The sequence below is a fragment of the Lolium rigidum genome, chromosome 7, assembly GCF_022539505.1.
Source record: "Lolium rigidum isolate FL_2022 chromosome 7, APGP_CSIRO_Lrig_0.1, whole genome shotgun sequence".
Classification (NCBI taxonomy): Eukaryota; Viridiplantae; Streptophyta; class Magnoliopsida; order Poales; family Poaceae; genus Lolium; species Lolium rigidum.
In genome coordinates, this window is record NC_061514.1 from 61,215,170 (window position 1) to 61,224,625 (window position 9,456).

The 9,456-nt window shown below is 46.2% G+C and overlaps 1 pseudogene; it reads right to left on the reverse strand.

Annotated features, from left to right (window-relative positions):
• Positions 1 to 507: 507 nt before the first annotated feature.
• On the reverse strand, positions 508 to 2,188 carry LOC124675552 (annotated as a pseudogene).
• Between the last annotated feature and the right edge of the window lie 7,268 nt (positions 2,189 to 9,456).

Sequence of the window (9,456 nt, forward strand, 5' to 3'; positions counted from 1 at the left end):
TTAGAATATTTTTTTTGTACGCTTCTCAAGTTTTATGTGGATTCATAGTTTTAGTTCTAAAAATGTTGCATACACATAAAGATGTTACGCCCATTATTTATTTACATCAGCCTTATGGGTGGGAGGTTGGAAAAAGCGCTAGGCGTAAGCGAGGCGGTTGGCATTCATCTAGTGCCTAGGCGATGCTTAAGCGCCCTAGGCGTAGCTTAGGAGGGAATAATTTATACCATCAAGTGTGTATATGGGTTATTAAATGTGAATACACATTAATCTAGATCATGTAAATGGGTAATTTTCTAATAAATACCTTTAGAATAGTTCCCATCTAGCCCGTTAGTGTACTATGGCAAAATTTCTCACCCAGGAAGACAATATCTTTGTTGCACTGCCTAGATTCCGCTTATATCCTAGGTGAGGCGTTTTTCCATGGTCCAGTGCCTAAGCGTGCTTAACTGCTTAAGCGTTCCCTAGACGTCGCCTTGTCCAACAGAGTGGGTGGCACTTGCCTTTGAAATTCAGAGAAAAAATAATGAAGGAACTTATTTTAGATTTTGGGCCCGTCAGTAACCCTTTTTGTGTAGGTCCAGTTATGGTAAGAGCCCAGCAAATAAGCCTACTTGTCTTGGGCAGACGTAAAGAACGCGGAGCTTTTCGTTGGGCCAGGTTTGAGGCCATGAGCCGGTTGCCGAAGATCGGACTCGGGCTCGCACGCGACCACCGACGCGGCCTTGTTGCCCCGCCTGCAAACAGCGCACGCGCAGAGGCAGCCGATCAACACCACAAGGAGGCCACCGGCGGCCGCCCCACCCACGGCCACAGCGACGGCACTCTTCCTCCTGCTGGTCCCCCTCTGACTCCATCCGCGACCTGCTGCTTCTCTGGGATCGGCGGGTTGTCCCCGGCGAGGCTGTTGCCGCCGTACGTCTGGAGCTTGAACACCTCGAGCCCATTGAGTATCGCGTCGTAGTACTCCGGCCTGGAGCTGATGTCCGGGTGCAGCGCGACCCACAGGTCCGTCTGGCCGGAGCCCGTGGTGACGACGAGGTAGTCGGTGTACACCGGAACCCCGATCCCGCCGCCCCACACGATGACGTCCATCTGCGCCTGCGCCGTGTGGTTGTTGATGTAGATGAAGAAGGAGCGCTGGTTGACCTTGGTGATCGGGTACTGGATCTCGCAGAAGTGGAACCGCAGGAGGTAGTAGAACCCGGCGTCCACGGGGAGGACCCAGGTGAGATTGTAGTTGAGGTTGACCGCCGTGGATGGGCCCATGGACCGCGCCGTCGCATACACGCCCTCCGGCGCGACGTACGGCGGCACGGACGGCGGGTACCGGATGGTGACGTTGCTGTCCTTCCCGTAGGTGACCCCGACTGCGGCGCCGAGCAGGTAGGGGTAGTCGGTGTCCCATGAGGGATAGAGGCGCCCGGAGTCGTCGGCCCGGGAGACAGCCCCGCCGCCGACGTTGAGGCGGTGCATGGTCTGGAAGGCCGTGTCGGCGCGGATGGGCATCGGGTCCGGGCGCCCGCCGTTGGCGAAGGACGGCTCCGGCGCCGTCAATATGTCGGCCGGGGTGGGCACGATCTCGATGCCGTTCACGAACGCGTAGTGGGAGGGGGCGCCGTTGGACGGCGCGAAGGTGAGGTCCAGGGTGGGTGAGGTGACGTTGAGGGAGAACTCGCGGACGAGGAAGGCGGTGTTGAGCGCGAGCGCGGTCTGGGACGCGTTGAAGTCGCGGAGCAGCGTGACGCCGCCCGCGGTGACGCCGAAGAGGGCGTCGGAAGCGCTGCGACCGCCGTAGCCGGACGGGTAGAAGTAGAGGCGTAGGAAGACGCGGCCGGGGCTGACGAGGAAGGTGTACGTGTGGCTCGACGCGAACACGCGCGCCGTCATGTACGGGACGGGGGAAGGCAGCGAGGGGTCTTGGTACGACGCGCCGGCCGCGACGGCGCCGGCGCCCATCGGTGGCGAGAGCTTGGAGACGGCGTCACCGTCCCATGCGCGGCCGTCGGAGTCGGTGGCCGAGGCGGGCGCGCCGCAGTTGAGGCGGATCGGCCCGGGGTCGGTTGATGCGTCGACGCCACTGGCCGCGGGGGCAAGGGACACGATTGCTAGCAGCAGGAGGCATGGAAGCAGAGTCGAGTTGGCCATGGAGGAGCTGATTGTGGATGCGCGCGCTCCTCAGTTTGAATGAATGCGTACTTGTGTAGAGAGTGGTGGTGGTCGGAGGCGATATATATATATGGTTGTGGCGCACAAATTATCACTGTCACTGCCGCTTCTAGATTACATCGTTATCAGTCATTTTAACCAAGGAAAAAACACTGGTACGCAGCAAGGCCTCTGCTTCCTCTTCCAAGAGTCAAGGGAGAAAACGACCGGATGGATTTGCTGGATCCAAGCTGGCGGTACGCGCACTAGCTATATGCACCGATAGCAACCAGCTCCAGAAAGAAGACCGCCGGCAGCAGCGCGGTGGCGGGGCACTGCCGGCCGTGGAATGTTCAAAGTCGCCGAATCCTCAACGAGAACAACATCTACGCGCGTACCCCTCATTCACCGTGTCATCATCTCTCAATGGTGGTTTACAGGTCATCTCCAGCGCTTCTACCGCACTTCCATCGGGGTCGCCGATCTTGACTTACTTAGTGCTCCTACTGTTCATTGTTTGAAGCCACGTTGAGGAGTTTTGCCTGCCGACTTCGTGCCTTTGTCCCAGGTTCAGTAATACTAAACATATTTTAGCCTAAATCTACGACAAGTATTTAGAGCGGGACGGAGTACATTATTTGTAGTGTCGGTGACATCAATCGGGATGGTTAGGACCTATAAGCCGTCTTGGGTTTTTTCTGGTTACTCCCTCTCACTACACCACAGTTGATTATTAGGGGCACAAAAAACTGCCTTAAAAAATTGCAAAAATGCCTTTAAAAATCTTTGAAGGCAATAAAAAAAGTGCTGTATCAAATGGTGTAGGGAAAAATCATTTCAGGCACTATTTAAAAGTGCCCTTAATAATAGATTTTTTAAGGCACTATTGAAAGTGCCTTTAAAAACAGATTTTTTGAGGCACTTCGAAAACTGCCTTAGATTTTAGGCAATTCTAGAAAATGCCTCAAAAAATAATTTAAGGCATTGTACAATAATGCCTCAAAAAACAATTCCAGGCATTATGCCATATGCCTCTAAAAAAAGATTTAGGCATTACAGAATATGCCTCTAAAAACAATTAAATGCAATAATTTTCAGGCACGTTTATATATATTATAACGAATAAATAATGATTCTGCAGCAGATATATAGGGCATTCAGGTTTATCCATTCAAAACATCACTCAAGTTCCATTGTTTGCACAATTTAATTCAAGTTACAAAACTGAATTCGGTCAATTTGGAACTACAGAATTCTAAACTGTTGGAATTGTACAAGCTTTACATACTTCACTTTAGCATCCAGCGAAATATTCCCTAGTATCTCTGCTCTATCATTTCCTCGTGACTCTTATTCTTGTCCTGAAACATAAAGCTCAAAAGTTCACTAGAATATGAATTCTGAATAAGACAATACTATCACATTCACAGATCGAAAAGGACAATTGCACTCTCAGCAAAATACACACACACAGTAAAGCAGTTGTCTTTGCCGAGCAATATGCATCTACTTATGCACCTGCTTACCGGCAAATCTCTCAGTTGCTGTTGATCTCAAAAAAAAAAGTTTCTGTCAGGCTAAACAATGCGGACTAGTGCATGACCAACAAAATGAGCCGATGCCTAATAGATGCAAGGGTATTTCCTAAGCAATACCCGATGCTAATTTAGAAGAGAGGGGCCAAAAACTGCAGGACATGAAGATGTAACAGTTCATTTGTCACTCAAACAGAGCTAGGGCACATCAGTTTTTATCATCATGATCTACCCAAGTTAGATATAACATTTTGGAATTAGTAAAACCAAAAAAAAGGGGACCAAGTAAAACGAATATCTTAAGTAGTGCGGAGAAACTACTAAAGTGAAATAGCATACACATCCAATGTAACATTTTCCTTATATAGTGTAACCACATTCAGCCCTAATTCAGAAATAATGCATAATAATAACAAAGAGTAACTCAATTTGTAGCAAAGCAAACATGTACCATGTCAATGCACTCTTTATGGAATTGTTATCATTATGATTTGGAAGATTTAAGAAAAAGAAATGCGTGACTTCTAAAATTTACACTATTCATTCTTGAAGGGCTTGTTCCGCCAGCTCCACCGACAACAGCAATGCCCTTGATCTTAACATCTGATGTAAATCTACAAGTATACATGTGAAACAGTTTAACTATTAGGATAAGTATACAAACAAAAATGAAAATAAGAAAACATGTCGACTCAAGGTAGTATGATTATCACCATATTCCAGTACAAGGCAACATGAAGACAGTGTAATGTATATCGATCGTGAGTGCTGCACAATAGAATGCAGAACTACCTTGAGGAGGTTAGTTCATGATCTGATGGAATAATTACCGTAATTTCTCTAACTCTGCATGCTAGTTCAGGGAGTTGAGCAATTCAGATCAACACAGAAATATCATACTGATCGAACCAACAAATTCTAGAAGTCTCAGGTTATATCACATGTTCAGTTAACTAGAAATAGAAATAAATGTCACAATTCAGTAGCTGTGTGTTCAGGAAAACATCAATTCAATAGTATGGTAATTAACTAACTCAAACAAAAAATACTAGCAACGCCCAAGAAGCCCCTTCCCATTCCTGAATTAAGGGATGAGCCTATCAAATTAATGGTTATTCCAAGATATTTGCGACCCCTGCAACTACGAGATATACTCTGAAAATACTACATCACATTCAGAATGGTTTACGCTGCAATAAGCAGCTGATGCACACTATTGCTGTGTTGCAAGCCTAATGTTGTATGGATAAAGAAGCATTGTATCCCCAAATATCTACTGGGTAAAGGAAAACATACATATAGTGAATATAATTTCTACGAGCATGTTCAGTAGAACTCCTGTAAAATCAATCAGCCGAGAATTGCTACGAGAAACAATTAGGACATGGCCAGCATCAACTCACCGAAGAACTGCTAGCCCTGGAAGATCGATATAGAGGGAATCACCCAGATCCCCTTCTGCATCTCAGAAAGTGGTACCCCTGCCGCACCCTGCACCTTGAGGCAGAGCCTGAGCAGGAATGCCCTGGCCACCACCACCCGGCTAGGAAAGTGACGCTGCAAGCCTCCTTCAGCGAGAACACAAAATCTAGGGTTCGTACCGTGGATGCGGAGCCGGTGTATCTCGGCCTTGGGGGAGGTGAGATCGGCGGCGCACTGCTCAGAGGCAGTTGAGAGTTCGGGTAGCAATCGACCTCATCGGATAGGTTGGTGAATTGCTTCTCGACGAGGGCACAGGTCTGCTCGGCCGCCGCCGCGTCGGCCTCGACGCGAACGGTGTCGACCTACTTTAGGAGCGCGCGAAGGGCGGAGGGCATAGCCGTAGATGCCGTGGAGCTACTCTCCGTGGATTCCAACGGCGTCGCAACTGCCGTCGACCTCGCCGCCCGTCGAGGTCTCGAAGGTAAGCTTCTCGGCGACGATCGCCGCTGCCGGGGCCGGGCCGGGAGCACCATGCCACCGGGGCCGCTCATGGAGCACCATGCCGCCGGGTACTGAGGAGGAGGAGGGGCGGTGGCGTCGGAGGCCAAGGCGGAGGCGGTGGGGGAGCGCGGGGGAGAGAGATGGGGCCTCGCAGTGGCGGCGGCGGCGGCGACCATGGAAGAGTTTTGAGGTGGGGTCGTGCGGTTAAGTCCGAGCGGAAGGACCGGATTTTCTAGCTTAATAGGTACAGGATTTTTTAGTAAACTTGGTACGGAGTACGTATTATTCCAGGCATTTTGGAAAGTGCCTCAGATAATCATTATTGCCGGCACTTTTTCGAAAGTGTCTTAAATAATTAGTATCTTTGGAGGCATTTTCATAAATTGCCACTAAAAATTTTACTTTTGTAGGCATTTTTTAAAAGTGCCTCTAAAATTTATTTTTCTAGGCATTTTTAAAAGTGCCTTTACAAAAGTGCCCCTAATAATCAACCGTGACATAGTGTCTAGGCATAAATACTTGTCGCAGAATAAGCCAAAATGTAAGCTAAACCATATTTAGATCATTAAATTCACGACAAGTATTTAGAGCTGATGAAAGTATAGTTGATTCATGTATAGATCCTATGTGATCATTGGTTTGTACTACTTTGAATGATGAAATTTGTAGCAAAGGTTGGTGTGTGCATCGATTGATGCCGCGGTTACTCCCTGCTTCCGAACAAGAAATGCATTGGTAGAAAGTTAGTGCATACACTAGAGCATAACTCATTTGCTTGAGGCGCGTGTTTGGTTGTTTGCATGAGGATCAAAATATTTTTTTTTCCTTATGTTGGTGCTATAAACATGTCCGGACCAATCTCCATAAGAACGATCAAGTCACACAACAACTAGCGCCGAGACAAATTGAGATAGCAACACAGGCCTTACAATTGACATGTATTACGCCTTCCACTAGAAGAATATGTCGCCTTGATGAGATACACACAAGGCGTCAACGCGAGGGTTCTTACCTAGTGGGTTCGGTACAACCGTCCACAGAACAAAGAAGTAACTGGAAGAAAAGTAGAACTCGATGAGATTGAAGAATCTCTACTCGTTGATCAGACTAGCGCAGTACCGGAAGATGTTCCTGTGCCGCCTACACCGGCAACAGAGGAAGCTAATGATAATGATCATGAAACTTCAAATGAGATAGCTACTGAACCTCACAGATCGACAAGGGAACGTGCCACTCCAGATTGGTATGATCCTTGTCTAAATGTCATGATTGTGGATAACAATGATGAAGACCCTGCGACGTATGAAGAAGCGATGATGAGCCCAGATTCCAACAAATGGCAAGAAGCCATGAAATCCGAAATGGGATCCATGTATGATAACAAAGTATGGACTTTGGTAGACTTACCAGATAGCCGAAAGGCTGTCGAGAATAAATGGATCTTCAAGAGAAAAACAGATGTTGATGGTAATATTACTGTCTATAAAGCTCGACTTGTCGCAAAGGGTTTCCGACAAATTCAAGGTGTTGACTACGATGAGACTTTCTCACCTGTAGCAAAGCTAAAATCTGTGAGGATTTTGTTAGCAATAGCTGCATTTTTCGATTATGAAATTTGGCAGATGGATGTCAAAACGGCGTTCCTTAATGGAGACATTGAGGAAGAGTTGTATATGGTACAACCCAAAGATTTTGTCGATCCTAAAAATGTCGACAAAGTATGCAAACTTCAGACGTTCAATCTATGGACTGAAGCAAGCATCAAGAAGTTGGAACCGACGCTTTGATAAGGTGATCAAAGACTTCGGGTTTATACGAGTGTCATGGAGAGGCTCGTATTTACAAGAAAGTGAGTGGGAGCTCAGTAGCGTTCCTGATTTTATATGTAGATGACATATTATTGATTGGGAATGATATAGAACTATTAAGCGATGTAAAAGGTTATTTGAATAATAGTTTTTCAATGAAAGACCTTGGTGAAGCATCGTATATATTAGGCATCAAGATTTATAGAGATAGATCAAGACGTCTAATAGGGCTATCACAGAGTACATACCTGGACAAGATTCTAAAGAAGTTTAGAATGGACGAAAGTAAGAAAGGATTCTTACCTATGTTACCAGGCAAGGTCTTGAGTAAGACTCAAGGACCGGCTACGGCAGAAGAAAGAGAAAGGATGAGTAAGATCCCCTATGCCTCGGCAGTAGGCTCTATCATGTATGCCATGCTATGTACAAGACCGGATATAGCACATGATGTTAGTTTGACTAGCAGATATCAAAGTGATCCAGGAATGGAACACTGGACAGCGATCAAGAATATCCTGAAGTACTTGAAAAGAACTAAGGATATGTTTCTTTGTTATGGAGGTGACCAAGAGCTCGTTGTAACAAGTTACACCGATGCAAGTTGGAACACTGATCCTGATGACTCTAAGTCACAGTCTGGGTACGTGTTTATATTGAATGCTCGCTGCGAGTAAGCTGGGCAAGCTCGAAGCGAGTGCACGGTGGCGAAATCCTCAACGGAATCGGAGTACATAGCGGCTTCGGAGGCTTCATCAGAAGCGGTATGGATGAAGAGGTTCATTGTAGAGCTCGGTGTGGTTCCTAGTGCATTGGACCCACTAGTCATATATTGTGACAACATGGGTGCCATCGCCAATGCACATGAACCAAGGTCACACAAGAGGCTGAAGCATATCAAGCTGCGTTATCATTCGATTCGCGAGTACATCGAAGATGGAGAAGTAAAGATTTGCAAAGTACACACCGATCCGAATATAGCAGATCCGTTGACTAAAGCTCTCCCTAGGGCAAAGCATGACCAACACCGGAATGCCATGGGTGTTAGGTACCTTACAATGTAATCTAGATTATTGACTCTAGTGCAAGTGGGAGACTCGTTGGAGATATGCCCAAGAGGCAATAATAAAAGTGGTTATTATATATATCTTTATGTTTATGATAAATGTTTATATACCATGCTATAATTGTATTAACCGAAACATTGATACATGTGTGATATATAAACAACAAAGAGTCCCTAGTAAGCCTCTTAACTAGCTTGTTGATTAATCGATGATTAGTTTCATAATCATGAACATTGGATGTTATTAATAACAAGATTATATCATTATATGAATGATGTAATGGACACACCCAATTAAGCGTAGCATAAGATCACGTCATTAAGTTATTTTCTATAAGCTTTCGTTACATAGTTACCTAGTCATCATGACCATGAGATCATGTAAATCACTTATACCGGAAAGGTACTTTGATTACATCAAACGCCACTGGGTAAATGGGTGGTTATAAAGGTGGGATTAAGTATCCGGAAAGTATGAGTTGAGGCATATGGATCAACAGTGGGATTTGTCCATCCCGATGACGGATAGATATACTCTGGGCCCTCTCGGTGGAATGTCGTCTAATGTCTTGCAAGCATATGAATAAGTTCATAAGAGACAACATACCACGGTACGAGTAAAGAGTACTTGTCAGGAGACGAGGTTGAACAAGGTATAGTGTGATACCGATGATCAAACCTCGGACAAGTAAAATATCGCGTGACAAAGGGAATTGGTATCGTATGTGAATGGTTCATTCGATCACTAAAGTCATCGTTGAATATGTGGGAGCCATTATGGATCTCCAGATCCCGCTATTGGTTATTGGTCGGAGTGAGTACTCAACCATGTCCGCATAGTTCGTGAACCGTAGGGTGACACACTTAAAGTTGGATGTTGAAATGGTAGAACTTGAATATGGAATGGAGTTCGAATATTTTTTCGGAGTCACGGATGAGATCCCGGACATCACGAGGAGTTCCGGAATGGTCCGGA